The sequence below is a fragment of the Opisthocomus hoazin genome, chromosome 1 (genome assembly GCF_030867145.1).
Source record: "Opisthocomus hoazin isolate bOpiHoa1 chromosome 1, bOpiHoa1.hap1, whole genome shotgun sequence".
In the NCBI taxonomy this organism is placed as follows: domain Eukaryota; kingdom Metazoa; phylum Chordata; class Aves; order Opisthocomiformes; family Opisthocomidae; genus Opisthocomus; species Opisthocomus hoazin.
The window spans coordinates 138,802,959-138,825,872 of record NC_134414.1 but is presented as its reverse complement, the minus strand read 5'-3'; the positions used below and the strand labels follow the sequence as shown (position 1 = coordinate 138,825,872).

Sequence of the window (22,914 nt, the reverse complement as noted above, 5' to 3'; positions counted from 1 at the left end):
TGATTTGGATGAGCAAGCAGCCAAGAGCCTGCCTGGCTCTGTTTTGATTCAAGCTGTTTGCAGCTTTGGTGCCTGGCCCAAGACCTCTGCAGTGACGGCAATCGCTAGCCAGCAAGCCTGCTTGCACCCTTGGCTCTTCACCAGCAGAGAGGTAAGCGAGACGGAAACATCTAGAGAGCTGGATGGTCTGGGCATGCTGGGCAACCTGTCCCCGCGAGCTGCTGCACATGTGCTGCTGGACCTGACCGCGGGGCACTGGGGGACACTCTACGCCTCTTCAGTTCCCTAGCGAACCAAGAGCTGCAAGGCAAACTTCGGGATTTATCCAAACAAAAGCTTTCTTTGGGATCCTGTGATACTAAAAGCACAGGAAGCCTGCAGAGCTTACTTGCCAAGGTGTCCACAACCTCTTCCACGGGGCCCTCAGGAGATGAAGGGGACGGACACACCTAGGGAGCAGGCAGTAGCAGTGCAATCAGAACTCGTGAGTTAAAGATGGAGGTCTCAGCTTTGATGTCATGTATCTCTCATTATAAACAAGCCATCCTAAGTCTTGAAGTCTTGAATGTCTTCACGGTTCTAATCATCAGAATAATCTAATTTCTTGGTTACAAAAAAGATGAAAAGTGGGGCTTAAATATCAACTACAGCAGGTAAAAAGCATCCACATTTATGAACAAATATACCTTCAACTTCTAAAGCAAAGTTGGGTGGTTTTCTTGAGGCTTGGCGTGCTCTGTGTTATTTCCTGTTGGTTTCAGATTTACTAAGTGAGCTTGTGCAGTCTGTGTTTGCCGCTGCACCACTCTGCACCCCAATGCCGTGTTCTCTGCATCCCCAGGGCAGCTCCAAACCACTCCAGGGTTTAAATGACGAGTCAGTGTCAGAAACATTGAAACTGTGGCATGCTCGGCGAGACTTTTCTAGATGTCTTCTTCCACCTCATTTCTCAGCCCATGCATAACCCTGTGTCCCCCCACGCTGTGCTCTTTCACCATTTTTGCAGTGCTAGGAGACAGTGGCTATTGGTGAGATAGTGTTGGGAGAGAAGACAGCCAGGACTAGGCAGTGAGATGCCAGGTGTACTTCTCATCTCAGGGCACCTGTTATGGTTTGGCTGCACCCAGCAACAAAAGCGCCACAAGGCCGCCCCTCCCCCTGCCGGGGTGCAGAGGAGAAGGGAAAGAAACAGGCAGAAACCGGTGGGTCAGGATAAGGGCAGTTTAACAGAACAGCAAACAAAGGGAACAGTAACAACAATGATACAGATAAGGAGAAAACACAACACAAACCGCACGACTCACAGAGCCGCTCTCCCTAACTGGACCAGCGCCTGCGCTCCCGAGCTGCGAGAGAGTTCCCCCCGACCCGCTCCTCCCCACCAGAACCCAGCATGACGGCACATGGTGTGGAATACCGGGCTCTGTTTGGCCAGTTTGGGTCAGCCTGCCCGGCTGTGCCCCTTCCTGGATTCCGGTGAAAATTAACCCTGTCCTGGCCAAACCCAGGACATTATCCACCCCTTATTCCATACCATCTACATCATGCCCAGGTCCCGCATTGTCCAGTTGATCACCACCACTTCTCCTGTCTCCAGATATCATTCCCTTAGTCTATGGATCATCATTCTAAAGTGTCCGTTGAGTTCATTTAATCCATGACTTCAGGCTCCATCTGTCGTAATGGTCTTCCGTGGCAGGAGAGGTGATGTGTGGTGATGGGCGGTCACTTGCTGCATCCAGACCTCACAACTGATGTACCTGGTGCAGCCCGTGCTTACAGTCTGCAGGAGACGTTGATCTTGATGAAGTTGCTGGATGCCAGTTGTTGAAAACCAGCTCCAGTTCCATCATCGCTGTGCTCTGCTAGGTCTTCATCGAAAAAGTCCATCCTTCTTTAATCTGGACGATTCTTACTATGATACTACTGGTACAAAATATAACAATTATAACAGTGATAACAGACAGTGACAGGGTTATTTTAACAATTAACTTTATAGAATTTATTTATGGACTATTCTCACTCAAAATCAAATCCCCATGAGGTACACATCAGACTTCCCCATCCTTCCGCATTACCCACCAGGTACACCCAGGTCCTTGAGCAAAAGAAATCCCGCGGACGGGCTTGCCTTTGCCCGAGGCAGGACTAACCCAAACCATCTTCCCTAACATGTTCCACATGTGGACTACAGGGACTTTATCCCCTTCTACGGGGCGCTGAGGTTTCTGACTGGGCAGGACCAGCCCGGTTGGTGGACCCTCTGGTGTTAACCAACCAGGTGGCCTTTGCTAAATGAGTATCCCAATTTTTGAAAGTCCCACCCCCCATTGCCCTCAAAGTGGTTTTTAGCAGCCCATTGTACCGCTCGATCTTTCCAGAGGCTGGTGCATGGTAGGGGCTGTGATACACCCACTCGATACCATGTTCTTTGGCCCAGGTGTCTATGAGGCTGTTACAAAAGTGAGTCCCGTTGTCCGACTTGATTCTTTTGGGAGTGCCATGTCGCCACAGGACTTGTTATTCCAGGCCCAGGATGGTATTCCGGGTGGTGTCATGGGGCACAGGGTAGGTTTCCAGCCATCCAGTGGTGGCCTCCACCATTGTGAGCACATAGCGCTTGCCTTGGCGGGTTTGTGGCAGTGTGACGTAGTCAATCTGCCAAGCCTCCCCATATTTATATTTTAGCCATCGTCCTCCATACCACTGAGGCTTTACCTGCTTGGCTTGCTTGATTGCAGCGCATGTGTCACATTCATGGATAACCTGTGCGATGGTGTCCATGGTCAAGTCCACCCCTCGGTCACGAGCCCATCGGTATGTCGCGTCTCTTCCTTGGTGGCCCGAGGTGTCATGGGCCCACCGAGCTATAAAGAGTTCACCCTTATGTTGCCAGTCCAGATCCACCTGAGCCACTTCAATCTTGGCAGACTGATCCACCTGGTGGTTGTTTTCATGTTCTTCAGTAACCTGACTATTAGGGAATTGGGCATCCACGTGACGGACTTTTACAACCAACTGCTCCAGACGGGCAGCAATATCTTGCCACAATGGGGCAGGCCAGATAGGTTTGCCTCTGCGCGGCCAGTTGTTCTTCTTCCATTGCTGCAGCCACCCCCACAAGGCATTGGCCACCATCCAAGAGTCGGTGTAGAGATAGAGCACTGGCCACTTCTCTCGACTGGCAATGTCTAAAGCCAGCTGGATGGCTTTCACCTCTGCAAACTGGCTAGACTCACCTTCTCCCTCAGCAGTTTCTGTGACTTGTCGTGTAGGGCTCCATACAGCAGCCTTCCACCTCCACCGCTTTCCCACAATGCAACAGGACCCATCCGTGAACAGGGCATACTGTTTCTTATTTTCTGGCAGCTGGTTATACAGTGGGGCCTCTTCAGCTGGCGATGCTCCAAAATCTTTGCCTTCTGGCCAGTCCATGATTAGCTCCAGAATTCCTGGGCGACTGGGGTTTCCCATTCGGGCCCGCTGTGTGATCAGCGCGACCCACTTACTCCACGTAGCATCGGTGGCATGATGCGTAGAGGGGACCCTCTCTTTGAACATCCAGCCCAGGACCGGCAATCGTGGAGCTAGGAGGAGCTGTGCTTCAGTGCCAGCCACTTCTGAAGCAGCTCGAATGCCTTCATATGCTGCCAGAATCTCTTTTTCAGTGGGAGTATAGCGGGCCTCGGATCCTTTGTATCCCCGGCTCCAAAACCCCAGGGGTCGACCTCGAGTCTCCCCTGGTGCTTTCTGCCACAGACTCCAGGTTGGGCCATTCTCCCTGGCTGCGGTGTAGAGCACGTTTTTAACATCTTGCCCTGACCAAACTGGACCAAGGGCTACAGCATGAACTATCTCCCATTTAATTTGTTCAAATGCCTGTCGTTGCTTAGGGCTCCATTCAAAATCATTCTTCTTCCGGGTCACGTGGTACAGCGGACTTACAATCTGGCTGTAATTTGGGATGTGCATCCTCCAAAAACTCACAACACCCAGGAAGGCCTGTGCTTCCTTTTTGCTGGTTGGCGGAGACATAGCTGCTATTTTGTTGATGACATCCATTGGGATTTGACGGTGCCCATCCTGCCATTTTATTCCCAAAAACTGGATCTCTTGCGCAGGTCCCTTGACTTTACTCTGCTTAATGGTGAAACCGGCTTTCAGAAGGATCTGAACTATTTTCTCCCCTTTCTCAAAAACTTCCTCCGCTGTGTCGCCCCATACAATGATGTCATCGATGTACTGCAGATGTTCTGGAGCTTCACCCTTTTCCAGTGCAGTTTGGATTAGTCCATGGCAAATGGTGGGACTGTGTTTCCACCCCTGGGGCAGTCGATTCCAGGTGTACTGGATGCCCCTCCAGGTGAAAGCAAACTGTGGCCTGCACTCTGCTGCCAAACGGATGGAGAAGAATGCATTAGCAATGTCAGTTGTTGCACACCACTTGGCTACCTTTGACTCCAGCTGATATTGAAGTTCTAGCATGTCTGGCACGGCAGCACTCAGCGGTGGTGTGACTTCATTCAGGCCATGGTAGTCTATTGTCAGTCTCCACTCTCCAGTAGATTTTTCTCACTGGCCATATGGGACTATTAAAGGGTGAGCGAGTTTTCGTGATCACTCCTTGACTCCCCAGCTGGCGGATCAGCTGATGAATGGGGAGAAGGGAGTCTCGGTTGGTACAATACTGTCGCCGGTGCACCGTTGTGGTCGCGATTGGCATCTGTTGTTCTTCAACCCTCAGCAACCCCACAACGGAAGGATCCTCCGAGAGACCAGGCAAAGTGGACAGCTGTTTAATTTCTTCCGTCTCCACAGCAGCTATGCCAAAAGCCCACCGATACCCCCTTGGGTCCTTGAAATACCCTCTCCTAAGATATTCTATACCAAGGATGCACGGAGCCTCGGGGCCAGTCACAATGGGGTGCTTCTGCCAGTCCTGCCCAGTGAGGCTCACTTCAGCCTCCAGTACACTCAGCTCTTGGGACCCCCCTGTCACTCCAGAAATACAAATGGACTCTGACCCTTTGAAATCTGATGGCATTAAGGTACACTGTGCACCAGTGTCCACTAGAGCTTTATACTCTTGTGGATCTGACGTGCCAGGCCACCGAATCCACACCGTCCAGTAAACGCAGTTGTCCCTTTCCTCCACCTGGCTGGAGGCAGGACCCCTCTAATCCTCGTCAGAGAATTTGCTGCTCACCTGCTGTAAAAATGACTTGGAGTTCCCCTCCAGAGGATCAGAATCAAGATCAAACTGCCTGCCCGGTCTGGAGAGCTGGTTGCTGGAAACTGGAGCAGCATTTTTCCTAACAGAATCCCCTTTTGTGATTGTTTTACCTCGCAACTCACGTACTCGTCCCTCTAGACTTGAGGTGGGTTTTCCGTCACACTTCCTCATGTCCTCTCCGTGGTCACACAGGTAAAACCACAGGGTGCCCCGTGGAGTGTAGCCTCTGTATTCTTTCTCCTGAGCAGAGGAATGCCTGCCCCAAAGAGCTGAGACGCTGGCCCGTACAGGTGGGGAGTAGGATATATTCTCTTTGATTTGCGCACCTCCCGGGCCAGTTTCTCCACAGCTGAGACAAGGCAGGAAGAGAGACTTTCCTCCTATTGCCGGAGTCTGACAGCCACCTCATCCACTGTTGGTGCCTCCTTACCCTTCCAGTTTACTACTGCCAGTGAGTTGGCATATGAGGAGGGTGCGCTCCGCACAAACTTCCTCCACATAGATGCTGTGCACTGGACTTCATCTGGGTCGGTGGGTAACTGGTCATCATCTGGTTCATTACAAACCAGCTCCTGCACAGCTAATTCCCTCAAGTACTGAATACCCCCTTCCATATTGGTCCACTTGCCAGGATAGCATACAAAATCGTCACTGAAGGGGTACCTCTCCCTCACGCCTGAGAGAAGTCTCCTCCAGAGGCTGAGGACTTGTTCCTTCTTCCCAATGGAGTTGTCAATGCCCCCATCCCTGGCCAGGGATCCCAGCTGCTTGGCTTCCTTGCCCTCTAACTCCAAGCTGCTGGCCCTGTTATCCCAGCACCGCAGCAGCCAGTTGACAATGTGCTCGCCTGGGTGGCGGCTGAAATCTTTCCGCATGTCTCACAGCTCGCTCAGGGACAGGGACTGGGTGATGATCTCTGTCTCTATCTCCCGCGATGACCCTGGCTCATTGTCATCCCTCCCGGAGCGATCTGCTCTCTTTGCGTCTTTCTTTAGTTTTACAGGGGCAACTGCAACCGGCACAGGTTTGTCACCGAAAATCCGGGAATAAAACCTCATAACACCAATGTAGTGTTAAAAGGCAGCATTCTTTATTGCAGTGCTGGATGCACGGGGAATAATTCCACCAAACGTGCATACCTCATACCTTTTCCGTGTAGTTTATGTAGATCAAAAATATACATATTCATCAGGTTGCATCACCTATTCCTTTCATAGTATAATTTAGTCCATTTCCATACACTCCTCCCAGCCGCGCTTGTGCAGGGCCTCCTAGTGGTGGTCGTTGGGGGTCGCAAGATGAAGGCTCATCCTCTTCATCACGGTGTCCACAGATTGACCCCTGTTTCCGTGCAAGCTCAGTCCTCTTCTGGCTCTTGTCCCTGCGGCAAGGTCATCTTGACCGGTTCTAGGTGATTCCTAGTTTTAATTAAAACTAACTTCTTTGGTGGGAGATGTAAGACTCTCTGCTTCAGTTAATTTACACAATAGATAGGTACCACAAATACACCTGCAACTATTAGGTAATGCTATTTCTATTAAAAATCCCCCTCCACCACTCAGTGGTTTAGAGTTCCAAGTTCTTATGTACACAAAATCACCTGGTTGTTACTGATGTACACGTGTATGCAAAGCAAGCGATCTGGTCAGCACAACGTATTTTCGGAGTGCTTTGAAGGTTTTTCCTAAAGAAATCAAATAAATTTTTTAAATCTGTTTCCCCTGCTATTTTCATATCCCCTGGGATTAAAGGAGTCTGATAAGGTTTGCCATACAAGATTTCTCATGGACTTACACCATCTTTAGATCTTGGTTGAATTCTGATTCTCAGGAGTGTTAATGGTAAAGCTTGTGGCCATTTTAAAGATACTTCTTGACAAATCTTACTTATTTGTCTTTTTAATGTTTGGTTCATTCTTTCAATTTTCCCACTTGATTGCGGCCTCCAGGGTGTATGTAAATCTCAATTTATTCCTAAAATTTTACTTACTTGTTGAACTATTTCTGCTACAAAATGTGGTGCCCTATCGGAAGACATGCCTATTGGTACTCTAAACCTTGGTATTATTTCTTTTAACAATATTTTAACCACTTCTCTTGCTTTGTTGATGCGACAAGGAAAAGCTTCCAGCCATCCAGAAAATGTGTCAACTAATACTAATAGATACCTGAGCCCATTCTGTCTAGGCAGTTCAGAAAAATCAACTTGCCAATAGTCTCCTGGGGAGTTACACTGTTTTGTAACTCCTAAGGGTGCCTTTTTCCGATTCAAGGGATTATTTTTGAGACAAATTGGGCACTTGGCCACTATTGATTTAATTATTCCTGTCATTCTTACACACACTACGGATGATTTTAAACTCGAGACCATAGCATCTACTCCCCAATGTGTCTGCGCATGCTTTTCTTTCGCAAGTTCCAACATAACTTGTGGGGTTACTATTACCTGCTTTTCTGGCATTACCCACCACCCTTCTGTATTTTCTGATGCTTTCAATGTTCTGCAGCCTCCTTTGCTGTTTTGTCTGCCAATCAATTACCTATGTTTACAGCTGTCTGACCAAATTGATGAGCCTTGCAATGCATCACCGCCACTTCCTTTGGCTTCTGCACCTCTTCTAGGAGCTGGAGGATTTCTTCTTTATGTTTTATCGATGATCCTTGGGCTGAGAGCAGTCCTTTTTCTTTCCAGATGGCTCCATGAGCATGAATCACACCAAATGCATATTTGGAATCAGTCTATATATTTACCTTCTTTCCTTCTGCCATTCACAAGGCTTGCTTCAACACAATTAGTTCTGCTTTCTGTGCCGAGGTATTTGTAGATAGCATTCCTGACTCCAGTACCTCGGTGGTGATGACAACAGCATATCTGGCCTTTCGTCTTCCCTCTTTCACAAAGCTGCTTCCATCAGTGAACAATTCTAAATCAGGATTTTCCAGAGGCTCATCCCTCAGGTCCGGTCTGCTGGAATAGACTTCTTCAACAGTTAGCAGGCAGTCATATTCTAGATTTTCTGTCGGATTTTCCGTCGACAGAAACATCGCTGGATTTACAATGGTTGTGGTTTTCAATTCCACACTGTCCTGCTCCAGCAAGACAACTTGATATTTTAACAGTCTTCTGGGGGATAGCCAATGACTCCCCTTTTGTTCTAAAACAGTTACCACCTTCTGTGGTACATACACCACCATCTTTTGGCCCATAATCAATTTTTGAGTTTCCTGAATCAGCAATACCATTGCTGCCACAGCGCGCAAACATCCCGGCCATCCTTTACTCACGTTGTCAAGCTGTTTAGAGGAGTACCCTACAGGCCGCTTCCAGGATCCCAGACATTGTGCCAGCACTCCAAGGGCCAGATGTTGCCTCTCATGGACAAACAGTTCAAAAGGTTTGGTTAAATCAGGTAAACCCAAAGCAGGGGCCATCATCAATGTCTTTTTAAGTTCCTTAAATGATTTTTGGCATTCAGGTGTCCATGTCAGAAACAAGTCTTTGGATTCTCTTAGAGCTTCGTAGAGTGGCTTCACATATAGTCCATAGTTTGGAATCCAAAGCCGACACCATCCAATCATTCCCAAAAAGGTTCTCAGCTCCTTCAGACTGTTGGGTTCTGGGATTTGGCAAATGGCTTTCTTTCTTTCATTACTTTATTGCCTTTGCCCTTGAGATATTTCAAATCCCAGATAAATCACCGCTTATCTTCCTATCTGGGCCTTATTTCTGGAGACTCTATATCCTCCTTGGCTCAGAAAATTCAATAAATCTCAGTAATCCTTGATAGTCATTTCAAAACATTCTTCTTTGTTTTCTACTGCTATCAGAATATCATCCGCATATTGTAACAATGTTCCCTTTTCCTGGTTTTGTCTCTTCCGTATTTCTAATTCTTTTGCCAACTGATTTCCAAATATTGTGGGGCTATTTTTGAATCCTTGTGGAAGTACAGTCCATGTCAGTTGCATTTTTCATCCTGTTGCAGGGCTCTCCCATTCAAAAGCAAATATGCTTTGACTTTGTATATCCAGAGGTATGCAAAAGAAGGTATTCTTTAAATCTAGTACAGTAAACCATTTATGTTCCTCTTTCAGAGATGTCAGTAAAGTATAGGGATTGGCTACTACTGGGTGTATATCTTGAACTATCTGGTTTATAGCTCTTAAATCCTGGACTAGCCGATATTCTTTTCCTCCAGATTTGCTTACCAGTAATATAGGTGTGTTATATTCTGACTCGCTTTCTACCAAAAGTCCATATTCCAAAAATTTCGTGATTAACCTCTCCAATCCTTTTCAAGCCTCCCACTTAATAGGATATTGTTTTTGTCTTACCGGTTTGGATCCAGGTTTTAAGGTCACGATTACCAGTTCTGCCAATTTAGATCGTCCTGGAACTTCATTTGCCCAAACCAAGGGGGTTACTGCATTTTCCACTTCTTCTGGAATTCGTTCTTCTTTAAAAGAATCCTGTAACATAAATACTCTCGCCTCTATGGCTTTTGATTCAGGTATCAATAGTTCAGTTTTCCCATTTTTAAAAGTTATTTGTGCCTCCAATTTTCTTAGCAAGTCTCGCCCTAATAAAGGCAAAGGGCATTCAGGCATATATAAAAACTGCTGTGTTACACACTGTTTTCCAAATTTAAATTTCAATGGTTCCAAAAAAGGCCGATTTTCTCTTTGTCCTGTTGCACCAACGACATCTACCGAATGATGACTGCATTTTCCTTTGCATGTGTTTAATACTGAATAAGTGGCCCCTGTGTCTACTAAAAATTCTGTTTCCTCATTCCCTACTTTAATGTAACCAGGGGTTCAGCTAGGGTTGACTCCCCCAGTCCTCTTCATGATTCCTCATCTAAAGTCATCAATTTGATCACGCGAAGAGTCGGATCTAATTCCCCGGCCTTAGGACATTCCCTTTTCCAGTGCCCATGTTCCTTACAAATAGCACATTGGTCCGGTGCTAATTGAAGATTTATCTTTCCCCTTTCTCCAACATTTACTTCTCACCCTCTTCCCCTACCTCTCCCATTATTCCCAGTCAAAGCCGCCAACAACTTTCCATCCCTCTGGGCCTGTTTTGCTTCTTTTTCTTTTTCCCTATTATTATACACAGTCCAAGCTACTTCGAGCATTTTACTCAAATCTCTAGACTCAGGTCCTTCTAATTTTTAAAGCTTTTTTTCTAATGTCAGGGGCTGATTGACCCATAAATATGGAGGCCAATTGCGTTGCTTCCTCTGGTTGTTCTGGGTCCAGATTAGTATATTTTTGGGCAGTTTCCTTCAGTCTCTCCATGAAGGCTGAAGGGGATTTATTTAATTCCCGTCTTACCTCATAAATTTTTGACCAATTTATCGCTTTCGGCATTGCATGTTTAACACCAAACAAAATCCACCTCTGTTATCTGGTCAACATTCCCCTGGGTCCCGGCTGATTCGGGTCCCAGTCAGGATCTGAGGAGGGGAAGTTCTGATCTACTGCTCCCTGCAAATCTCCATAGGCCTGGGCTCCCTCTACTTGTTTCCTAGCAGTATTCCGTACCATCCTTCTCTCTGTGTCATCAAGCAAAGTGTCTAAAATCACCTGCAAATCATTCCAATCAGGGTCCTGGGTTCTAATTATTGTCTCAGAGACTTTTGGTACTCTCTCAGGGTCTTCCCGATAAGTACCTGCTACCTCCTTCCACGACCCTAAATCAGTTATTGAAAACGGAACTTTTACTGTCACTGGACCAGTATTTCCTACTGCCTCTCGGAGAGGAGGGGAGCTGGCTCCGCTACCCCTCCTGTCCTTTCTCGCGTTCTTCCTGAAACCGGACTAAATCCTCCCGCCCCCTTCCCCAGAGGGGAGGTGGAAGGGCTACCGATCTCGGATTCCTCCTCCTGTTTATCCCCCCATCTCCGACGCGGTGCCATCATTAGCTCAACATCATCCTCCTCAGACTCAAATTTCAAACACTTTTTCCCAACGCCACAACCGGCGCAGCATTTTTTTAAACCTTTTTCACATTTTCCCTTTTTCAAAGCCATTACCATAGGACCATGCGGATGTATCCCGCATTGTCTTTGCCATTCCGGGTGATTTCTCAGCGTAAAGAACAAATCCATGTATGTCATCCCTTCCCACTTGCCTTCCCTTTTACAGAACAACATTAATTGCAAAATCGTATTATAACGCAGTGTCCCGTCCTTAGGCCACTTCTCCCCATCATCCAGAGTATACAACGGCCACCAATGATTACAATACTCAATCAATTGTTTCCAAGTTAAAGGGTACCCCCTCCAGCTCTTTCCAGTGTTTCAAAATACATCCCAAAGGTGTGCCCCATGGGATGGGTCTTTTACTCGGAAAGGTGCCCATCCTTCAAACAACCAGTGGTAGTGATTGTGCACTATATCACACACACTAGCCAGAGGGATCCCACTCTCTGTGAGATCTCCCTCTCAGATCCCAGTCGCCTGCTGAGATCTTGGAGACTTCAACCCCCTGTTGAAGACCTCCCCCTTGGGCCCCGCTCCACCGGCTTTCACCGAGCAGAGACTTTCCACAAAGGTACCTTTTTCAGCCCAACTCTGTATGGCTTTCACCGCGACTTACGAACAGGCTTTAACCCACGTTACTTATTAAAAGAATGCTTTAATTAAATTCCAGGGGACTTACTTGGAATCCTTCGGTCCGGGGATCAGAGGTTCTCCTCGAGAATCCCTCGATGCCGGCTGGAGGTCCCGTGATCCCACGGATCCGTCGATATTCACAAGCAGGGTCCCATCTGGGTCGCCAGAAACTGTCGCCGAAAACCCGGGAATAAAACCTCGTAACACCAATGTAGTGTTAAAAGGCAGGCATTCTTTATTGCAGTGCTGGATGCACGGGGGATAATTCCACCAAACGTGCATACCTCATACTTTTTCCGTGTAGTTTATATAGATCAAAAATACACATATTCATCAGGTTACATCACCTATTCCTTTCATAGTAAAATTTAGTCCATTTCCATACGCTCCTCCCAGCCGCGCTTGCGCAGGGCCTCCTAGTGGTGGTCGTCGGGGGTCGCAAGATGAAGGCTCATCCTCTTCATCATGGTGTCCACAGATTGACCCCTGTTTCCGCGCAAGCTCAGTCCTCTTCTGGCTCTTGTCCCTGCGGCAAGGTCATCTTGACCGGTTCTAGGTGATTCCTAGTTTTAATTAAAACTAACTTCTTTGGTGGGAGATGTAAGACTCTCTGCTTCAGTTAATTTACACAATAGATAGGTACCACAAATACACCTGCAACTATTAGGTAATGCTATGTCTATTAAAAATCCCCCTCCACCACTATTGTTTAACATTAATGATTACCTAGGGACTAGACCCTCTGTTCCCAGACCTAATGTCCACATGGGTAGGGCTGTACAAGGGACATAGCAGCATTGTTCATGTTTAAGGTTAACTGATTCTATCTCCCTGGTTACAGGTTGGTCATTGGGCTCAGCCGCAATGTCTGCTGCCGGAGCTGGAGCTGGAGCAGCTGTTGTGCCCGCTGGGGAAACCGTGGCCGCCCCTGCAGCTGTGGCAGTGGCAGCGGTGGTGCCGGTCGGGGGGGGGCTGTGACTGCCTGCTGGGCTGGAGGGCCTGCAGGGCTGGCTGGGGGGGCAGCGCCATGTGCAGTGCCTGACGCTTCACTTCGTTTCCCCCCCCCTTTCCCCTTTAAGGCACTGAACAGTGTTGAACAGGGAAGCTCGGTAGGCGTGGGCCAGACCCCAGCACTTTGCGGTGATTTGTGTCTCTCTCAAGTTCCCAGGGTGGCAGCACACTTTTTTCAGATACTTTACTAGTTTGTCCGGATTCTGCACTTGCTCAGGTGTGAGTTTAAAAAGCATCGGGGGTGTCCACTGCCCTAGGTACTTGCCCATGCTGTCCCACACACCCAGCCACTCACAGCTATCCAGCCCCGGGGCAGGTCTCTGCACGTTGTTCTTAACTACTTGTTTAACCCTAAACAAAACCCAAAACCCATTCAGGAGGCAGAACAATAGAAACCTGCTGGCCTGAGCATCCCACAGGTACTCGAAATTCTCAAAAGCCGTTAGGACCAGCCTGAAGGAGAGGGGGGGCGCGAAAAAGTGGGAGGAGGTATCCCCTCCGGTTTTCCCCACAGATTGGGTTTGATTATTAACAAATTCTAAGACATAGGATCCGAGGTACGGAAATGACCACGGAGCCGCATGCAACTACAAGCCTAATTTCATGCACAGTGATGTTATCATGTCATAAGTCGACATCGTACAGTACAGTAAAATCATAATCCTGATCCTTTTCCCTGAGGTAATGAACATCACCACAGGGAATGCGTACACCAGGTACGGATTGAAATATCACAGCCATTTGATCAAAGTCAGCAACATTTTTACCGGCGACTATTTAACTAACACAGTAAACGCGTATAACAAAAAAAAAATTAATAAAAATCTAAGAAAGCCGTTTTAACACACGCTGCTCAGCCCTGCCGTTATCCCCACCCCAAGCTGGGGGCCAAATTTAATGTTATGGTTTGGCTGCAGCCAGCAACAAAAGCGCCACATGGCCACCCCTGCCCCTGTAACCAGAGTGATAAAATCAGTTGAACGTAAACATGAACAGTGCTGCTATGTTCCTGGTACAGCCCTACCCATCTGGACATTAGGTCTGGGAACAGAGGTTCTAGTCTCTAGGTAACCATTAATGTTAAACAATAGTAGTGAAGGGGATTTTTAATAGAAATAGCATTATAGTACCTATCTATTGTGTAAATTAACTGAAGCAGAGAGTCTTGCATCTCCATACAAAGGGGTTAGTTTTTGATAGGAGCTAGAAGTCGCCTAGACCCAGTCAAGACGACCCTGCTGTGTGGATGGGAGCCAGAAGAGAACTGAGTTTGCGCAGAAACAAAAGTCAATCAACAAACACTGTGATGAAGAGGACAAGCCTTCATCTTGGGACCCCCGATGACCACCACTAGGAGGCACTGCGCAAGCGCAGCTGGAAGAACTATATGAAAATGACTTCTTGGAACTGATTTTAATATGAAAGGGATAAGTTATGTAACCTAATAAATATGTATATTTTGATCTATATAAACTGCACGGAAAAAGTATGAGGTATGCACATTCGGTGGAATTATCCCCCGTGCATCCAGCACTGCAATAAAGAATGCCTGCCTTTTAACACCACATTGGTGTTACGAGGTTTTATGCCCAGGTTTTCAGTGACATCCCTGCCGGGGTGCGGAGGAGAATGGAAAGAAACAGGCAGAAACCGGTGGGTCGGGATAAGGGCAGTTTAACAGAACATCAAAAAAGGGAACAGTAACAACAATGATACAGATAAGGAGAAAACACAACACAAACTGCACGACCCACAGAGCCGCTCTCCCAAACCAGACCGGTGCCCACGCTCCCGAGCTGCGAGAGAGTTCCCCCCACCCCGCTCCCCCCCACCGGAACCCAGCATGACGGCACATGGTATGGAATATCCTGCTCTGTTTGGCCCGGTTGGGTCAGCCTGCCCGGCTGTGTCCCTTCCTGGATTCCGGTGAAAATTAACCCTGTCCTGGCCAAACCCAGGACAGCACCCCTGCCCATTCCGGCCCCGTATGCAAGTACAGCTACTGTTTCCCACCCCACAAAAGAAAAAACTCAAAATCCCTGTGGGTTTTGCATGTCCCATGGGGACTCCCTGCCTAGCAGCTGGTTTTCTGTCTCTGGTGAGAGGTGCCCACCCCTGCCTCAACCTCTGGCTCATCCCAGCCCAGCACCCTGCACCAGCCAGGGCCCTGGGCAGCTCCTGAGCTCTTCGGGGAGGCACATGGCTCTCACCCCAGTGGGGTGGTCACAGGACAGGCGGTGTGTGAGGGGAGGGCAGCACATTCTTTTCAGCTGTTTTTTGGGGTATTGTCTGCCCATTCTCCAGAGTCACGCTCTGCTCTCCCCTCACATAGCAACAGCAGTAGACTTTGCCCCCATCGCACACCTACACCAGCGCCTCTTCCTCTCTCATTGGTGTTTTCCCTTCCTTCTAGTTTCTGCAGCTCCTCCTCCCCTGCAGCTGTTGCTCATTGTATGTGTGTGTGTGTGCGTGTACACATGTGCACATGTGTCATGTTTATGTCATTTCCCCTGTCTCCTCTTCCCAGGGCAGCAAGAATACTAGTAACAAATTCATTTTCCACCTGAAAATGGAAAGAAGTATCCTCCTAGGTAACATCCTTTGTTGGAATTGCTCTTGTCTTCCCTGGGAAAAAGGCCGTGGTCTCGGCAGATGGCCTTCAGGGGCTCATATTGATCTTCACTGAGAGGCAAAAAGATACTTCCTTCACCTCCTGGGCCACTTAAGGTCAGTCACCAAACAGAAAGTTCATTCAAGATTTCAAGACAGCGTCTCGTCATGAGGAGGAGAATGATTTAGCTGTGGTACTGTCGCTTCTTTACACAGCTGATCACTTGAGACCTCTCAGCAGCTTTCACGTAGAGCAATCAGTACTTGAGGTTTTGTAGAGGCAGCCACAAACAACATGGCCTGTGGCTCTCAGACATTAACCAACACAGATAATCCAACCAGTTTCAGCTCTTCTGCCTCCCTGCTACGAGCTTGCTCTACTCGTAGCTTTCCTCTTCAGTGAGGGACGGTCACAACAGTACCTTCAGAGCTCTGCAGAGAAGGCTCCGTTCCCACAGCTTCCAAAGACCACGTGTGTACGCATCTCATTTCAGGCCTCTCAGATATTGATTACAGTGTCTGTTCTGTAAAATTTGAGACTACCAGCTTAGCTTCAATAACTCCACCGCTAGTGGATTCTTGCTTCTGTGTTTCCATCCACCCACAAAATATACCATAAAATAACATAGAATAAAAGAAAATAAAACAAATCTCATCAAGAAACTCCAATCTGTTTTCCACTCTTAGTCATCTTTGCTGCCAGTTTAGAACTCTGCTGTCTGGTGTCTCGAAGGCTGAAGGCCTAGTATGCAAGGAAAGACCACTCAGGAAAAAAAGAAAAGGAGATGGTGGTTAAAAACTGAAAGGCTTGGCTTTCTTGCACTGGTATTCACGGCAGGAAAACCTTGGAGATTTCCACAGCAGAAACTGTCTTTTCAGGGAAATTCATCAAAATACTATCTCTGATCAAAAGGGTGACAGGAACGGTTATGGAGCAGCAAGATGAACTAAGCGGTGTCTGGAACCACACAGCTCCTACCCCAGAGGTCCAAAAACAACTGAAGGGTGAAAGACCTGACTAACTGTGGTGTAGAAACATTTGCTTAAAACTGCTTTCAAAGGCTTACTAGCAGATGCAATTTCAGAAAAGGCTCTTGAGGGATTTCAGACCAGGGAGCTTGATGTCTGTGCTGAACAAACTAGTAGAAGCTATAATAAAGGAAAAAAATCAATTGGCATGCAGTCACATCTAATTACTGGGGAAGAGCCATCATGGCTTTTAAAAATGGATGCTGTGCCTCACAGTCCTTCTTTGAAGGAGTCAACAAGCACATGAGCAGTGACCCGTGTGGATTTCCAAAAGGCTTTCAAAAGGACTCTCACCAATGATGCTTAAAGAAATTTAGAGGAAAGGTTCCTACCTGGATAAAAAGTGCCTAAAAGATAGGACACAGAATGAGGGTAGATGGCTGGTTTTCTCAGCAGAGTTATACGACACCAGTGCTGGGGCCTGCGCCGTTTGACTTATTCATGCGGGATGAATAATGAAATAACAAATCTGTTGGAGACATAAAATTATTCAGGTTAGAAAAGATGAGGGTTGGCTGCAAAGAACTGCAGAGATTAAAGGAAGTGTGAGTGACTGGCCTTAAAATAGCAGCTGAAATTTCATCTTGCCAAGTGATGAGGAAAAACAACCTTGACCATTACCCCTTGCAAATGAGATCTATGCCTGCTCAGCTCTCATCATGCACATGATGATGTGCATCCACTTCATCAGCGCTGTGTATGTTTCAAGCACCCCACCACGGGGTTCACAAAGGCTGCAGCAGAAGTGGAAAGGTGCTGAGAAGGGCAACAAGGACGTTTAAAAGTACAGAATGGCTCCTTTGTGAGGCACAGCTATGAAGACAAGAATCCTTTAGTCTCAAAAAAAAGAAGGTTCTTAGGGGAAATATGGTAGACATTTATAAAATCATTAGTGATAAGGTGAAGGTGAGTAGGGATGGTTTTTCCACTGTCTCTTGCAGCACTAAAACTAGGAACTGAATCTAGCAGGTGGTAATTAAAAAATTAGTACAAGGAAGTGGTTCTTCACCTGAGATGCAATTAAGCTGTGGAACAAATTTGCACTCCTGGCACTGGATGTTGCAGGTGGCAAATTTTACATCAACTCAAAAACCAACTAGAAAAAAACATGAAAGAAACTTCCCTGAGGACTACTGAATACAAGTAGGTCACCTCTGGCTCAGGAAATCCCTGGGATATGATATGCTGGAAGCAGGAAACGAACTTGAGGGAGCATAACTACGTGATTGCATGGTTCTTACATTATCCCGTCACCATCCACAACCTGAGATAGAATGCTAGTTGTAGATAGACCACTGATCTCACACAGGATGGACTGTGCTTACCTATTACATTCTCTAGAGCCGTTTATTGAATACATCTTGATAAGAGTAGCTTGTCTGTGGAGACAAGTTAACTTCACCTGACACCTGACTGGTCTGGGTACACGTGGTAGAGCAGGTCATGGTCTCTCACTTTGTCTCAGTCAAGACGAAGGTCTCACCAGTCTGTTCAGTCTGCAGTCATCGCAGGTTTTGGCTTTAGCAAAAGCTGGCATATCCTTCCTCCTTGAGATTTTTTGAGGCATTTAATAATTTCACTTGAAACCAAGAACATTCTTGCACATTTGCCTCATCTTGCTGGATTATTTTATACTTTATGCAAGTCTTCACACAAAGTTTTCATCCACCAAGAAGGGTGAAAGCCACTCAGATACAGGTTGACAAACCAGTAGAATTTCCTCTAAGAAGCCTGCCTTGGTGGTGGACCTGCCCAACACCACCAAAGGATGGGCAAATTGATAGCTCTCTGCTCTCTCGTATTAGACTTCCACTTTCATCATTTAACATATTGTTGCCAGAATCAATCTTTTCCTACCTATGCGGTCAGCACACGCTTCTTCCGTCTTTAATTGATTCTCCCTCTAGATCTGTGCATTGCCCCACAATTCCATCCAGAAGGTCTGACAAGTTAGTCATGCCAGTCAAGTTGCTGAGTAGCTTCATCTTACAGCAATATCAACCTTATGTAAGGATTTCCTCTAGATGGAAAATTCTACTTTCCTTTTGAGGTAAATCCCACTCTACATGGGCTCTGTGAGGGAGTCCCTATCTAACGCCTGCAAACAGCTACAGGGAATTCTGTCATGCCTACCAAACCTCGCTCCACCATGACAGCTTTGATAGTGGATGTCTAGTTTTAGGTTCATAGAATAATTCAGCCTGTCTCTAGCCCAACCTCCTGCTCAAAGCAGGGTCAGCTATCAGATCAGATGAGGTCACCCTGGACTTTCTAGAGTCTGGTCTTGAAAACCTGCAGGCATGGAAGCTCCACAACTTCTCTGGGATACCTGTTGCAATGCCTGACTGTCCTCACAGTGAAAACATTTTTTGCTATATCCAGTCCGAATATCTATTGCTTCAATTTACGTCTCTTGGCCCCCTGCCATGCCCCACTGTAACTTTGTCCTCTTCCAGTAACCACATTGTAGGTATGGGAAGGCTGCTATTATGTCTCCTGGAGCCTTCTGTTCTCCAGCTGAACAAGCCCAGTTCCCTCAGCATCTCATCACGGGGCAAGTGCTCCAGCCCTCAGACCTTTCTGGTGGCCTTGCACTGGACCCACTCCGGTTGATCAATGTTTGGCAAGGCAGTGCTACCGTTAGAATCTAGAGTGGTTACTAGTCTCACACCATTTGGGAGTCACGGGTACATTTGTCCACATGAATCCCATGGCCCTTCCTGCTTTACTGTGTGCTCCCTTACCTGGCTGTGCTGCTCTATGTTTGTGGGACACGGGCTACTTCGTGCTTTACAGTGTTGTAATCAGGAAAATGATCTGAGACATCCAATCCAAAGGAACTGTATGAATGCAAGCAACGCAAGGAGCTCCAACCAGCTGGGACCCAGGTTTGTGTGGGGTGGTTCACCTAGGAAAAGGAGATAGGATGGAGTCAAATTTAACTGTAGTGTAATTCTTTTTATCTGCAATGGATATTCGAAGTCGTCTTTCTCTGATATAGACCAATACTACGCAGTTTTTATTTTAAGTTTCTTCCAGTCAGCATTTTTCTCTCAAAATGCTTGCTCTCCTCTTTTTCTTTCTCTCTCTCTTTTTCTGGAACTGCCTTGACTACTTCCCCTGGGTGCTTTTGTGCTGTCCCTTTCTTGTATATGTGTGCTCTTCGCAGTAATCAAAGCAACACACATTTTCTGGGGTTGAGCGATAAATGATTCTGTACAACTATTACCTTCTCTGTGCTCTGGCTTCTTCTGCCATGCAATTACTCATTTTTCTGCCGTCCATTTTTCTTAGTCTTGTGGTTTCTTTGTGTGCTCTTGCAGCAGAAGCCATCATGTTTGTATTTTGACATTTCAAGAGATTTCCCCCTCTAACTTAAAGTCTCCTGTCTTGGTCTTCCACTCTGACCAGGAATTGCACTGACATTCAACACCTGGCAATGACCCTCGATCTTGTCAACATTCACATAACCACTGGAAAGAATTGTTGAACTAGAGGCAGAAGCTGACTCTTGGTGACTACATTACCACCCCTGTCAGATGACCAATCCCAAGCAGCACCAGCCAAGAGAGAGGTGTGCCTGTCTACCTCTTAGCTGCAGATGAGGGGACTGACCTGCCTGTGGCTTGCTAGGGGGGAATGACTTCTCTCAGCGCTCTTCTTTGTGCCTCCTTAGCGCACCAGCAGGTTCAGCCATCTCAGCGAGACTCTGCCCTGATCCCCGCTGGGCATGTCAGCTTCCAATGCGTCTCAGACATGCAAGGATTACAGCTTCAACCACCACCCCCTCCTGCCTATCTACACCCTGATATTCATCACAGGTCTGTTGCTGAATGTGATGGCCCTATGGATATTCATCCGCTAGCTGCGCCTGAAGTCTGTGGTGATGATCTACATCTTCAATCTGGCCGTGAGTGACCTCACCTTCACGCTCTCTCTGTCACTGCGACTCTACTACTATTCCAACCACCACTGGCCCTTTGGTAACACCCTGTGCCAGGTCTCTGGCTCTGTCTTCCAGATCAATATGTATGGCAGCTGCCTCTTCCTCACGTGCATCAACCTGGATCGCTATGTTGCCATTGTCCACCCACTTCGCTGGCGGCATCTGCGACGCCCCAAGGTGGCCAAGCTCCTTTGCCTGATGGTCTGGGTTGTGATCTTCACGGGCTCCATCCCCACAGCCATAGTCCACAAGCAAAACCACTGTGAGGTACAGAACCAGACTACATACCTGTGCTTTGAAAGCTTTAGTGACAACATGTGGCAGAAAAACCTCTTCCCCTTAGCCTTTCCCTGGCTGAAATCTTGGGGTTTCTCCTGCCTGTCAGCTCTGTGACATACTGCTCAATCTGGATCTTTCAGGAGCTCTGCCAGAGCAGCCAGACGAAGACCCTGCGACAGCAGAATACTCTGTTTCCTCTTGGTCAATCTGGTCATCTTCATCATCTGCTTTGTGCCCTACAACACTACCCTGGCAGTTTATGGGATGATAAAGGCCCCAGTGATTAAGGTTGAGCAAGAAACACAGGCCTCCGTGCACCAAGTCTTAATTATGACAATGCTGTTGGCCAGCATGAACTGCACGCTGGACCCCTTGATCTACTACTTCAGTACTGAGGGTTTCCGTAACACCTTAAGAAACTGCGGCGGGGACAAGCCTGGGACTCAGATACAGGGATGCTCAAGAATCAGGCTGTGGAGAATAAGTCAACCCGAGACCATGCCTTCTCAAAACTAAAACAACTCCCAGCTGAAAACTTCATCCGTCCCAATGGATCTTTGCCATCACTTCCTATGGCAGTATTTTTGAACAGCCCTATTGAGGACTCAGAAATATAACCACAAGAAGGTCATACCGTGGCAGAGTCACCCATTCAATAGTTACAGCAACACTGTGGGAAACAGCTCAGGGTAACATAGCAAGCTGTTTGAGGGAGCGCAGCAGACTGTATGTGAGTGAACGTGATGATACAAAGCTGAAGGGTGAAAGGTTGTTTCAAATAAACAGAGTTGTCTCCGGGACATGGTCCCACCTGACTCTTTTGGTGCAGGAAACACAGTGGGGAACAAGGGCTTCAAACCAACCTAATGTGCCTAGGTCTGGTCAGCACAGATTCCTGTTGCAAGTCCATCCTGCCTGAGCACCTCCTGGCTGCACTGTAAGGTGAGGCCGTTCTGGGGATGATCAGAGCACAGATGTGGTACTCACTGCTGACAGAGTGAATGTAGCAGTAATGACTGAGGGAAACTTCATTGTTTTTTTAACTAGATGCTTCAATCTGGGTCTCAGGTCCAGCTTGGGGCACATAAATAAGTGCCTTAATTTTCCAAAAGAGTTGAAGCATTTCACAACGCTTGTTGGCGTTGAGGAGAATAGCTGAGTGTTTAGTACTCTTGCAGAAAATAGGTTCCTAATTGCATAGTAAGTCACAGGCCTTAGCAAAAGAGTCTTTGGGAGGTACGACAAATGTGCTTGTGCAGCTGTGTAGACACACACACACATACACGCAGCACAATGGCTATACATTTACCTAAAGCAAAATGGCCTGGGAAACACTAGCGTACTTAAAAATACACCCAGCATTCATAATGGCCCCAGGAAACAGAGAGGGTACCAATGTTATTGTCATAGTTTCTGCAGATCACATTGACAGTGGTGCTTTGCACTTTCTTGTCGCTCGGCCATAGGGTGGTTGATTTCAGGTCTGAGTCACTTTCACTGTTGAAAAGGCATGATGCTGCAGAATGAGGCTGCAGTGAAATACATTTGCTTGCACTGTTTGTACATGCTTTTTCAGCCTGCACTCTATGCGAAAGCCCTGTAAATCTCCCGAGAAGCGAGAGATCCAGCTGTACACAGGCAGTGCCAGGAACCCCAGTGATTCAGCCCTGCTAGTGACCAAGGCTCGCCTTTCTTCTTGCATCGCGAAACAGCCTCTCTGGCTTCCAGCAGCACCCAGGCACAGGTACGTTACGGTATATTTGAATTTTTTTGGACAACGTTAAAGGAATGATAAAGGAAAATGTCAGGCAATGCTGTGAAGAGCAAAGTCCTGGTTCTTAGACTTCCAAATTAGCAACGAATCTTATTTCAAGCCCCTACCTCATGACTGCTGAAGGAATAAATGGAATCCATCGTGGCTTTGTTTTACAATACAGTTTAGGAGATACAGCGTTTAAACCCGTATTTCCAGTCTCCCTTGAAGACCTGCCCTTTTACTACAGGTGACAGTAGAAGCAGATTTAGACGCTGAGCCTCCTCACAGAGAGATGCCTGTGTCACAGGCTGCCTTAAGAGACGTATGCCCTACGTCGGCCAGCTCCGTCCCCTTTCTCAGCCCGTGCACCATCAGCAGACCAGCCTTGAAATATGGCTGCAGATGAAGGACATTTAACGGTGCCTGAG

The 22,914-nt window shown here is 47.3% G+C and overlaps 1 pseudogene; it reads left to right on the top strand.

Annotated features, from left to right (window-relative positions):
* LOC142360471 (lysophosphatidic acid receptor 5-like) lies at positions 1-21,522 on the top strand (annotated as a pseudogene).
* Positions 21,523-22,914: the final 1,392 nt, after the last annotated feature.